We start from the raw sequence: 232 nt of genomic DNA, 5'->3' as shown, positions 1-232 counted from the left end.
CATGGGCTCCATCCAGGTTCCCAGGTTCCATAGTTGCAGAGCGTGGGCTCAGTAGTTGTGGCGCATGGGCTTAGTTGCCCCACGGCTTGTGGAATCTTCCCAGATCAGAGATCAAACCCATGTCCCCTGCATTGGCAGGGTTCTTAACTACTTTACCACCAGGGGTCTCTAAAAGGATTTTTTTTTTAATTTATTTTATTTCTGGCTGTCCTGGGTCTTCATTGCTGCACGA

This window comes from Bison bison, unplaced genomic scaffold (genome assembly GCF_000754665.1).
Source record: "Bison bison bison isolate TAMUID 2011002044 unplaced genomic scaffold, Bison_UMD1.0 scf7180017864163, whole genome shotgun sequence".
NCBI classification, from domain to species: domain Eukaryota; kingdom Metazoa; phylum Chordata; class Mammalia; order Artiodactyla; family Bovidae; genus Bison; species Bison bison.
This window is presented reverse-complemented; position numbering follows the sequence as displayed.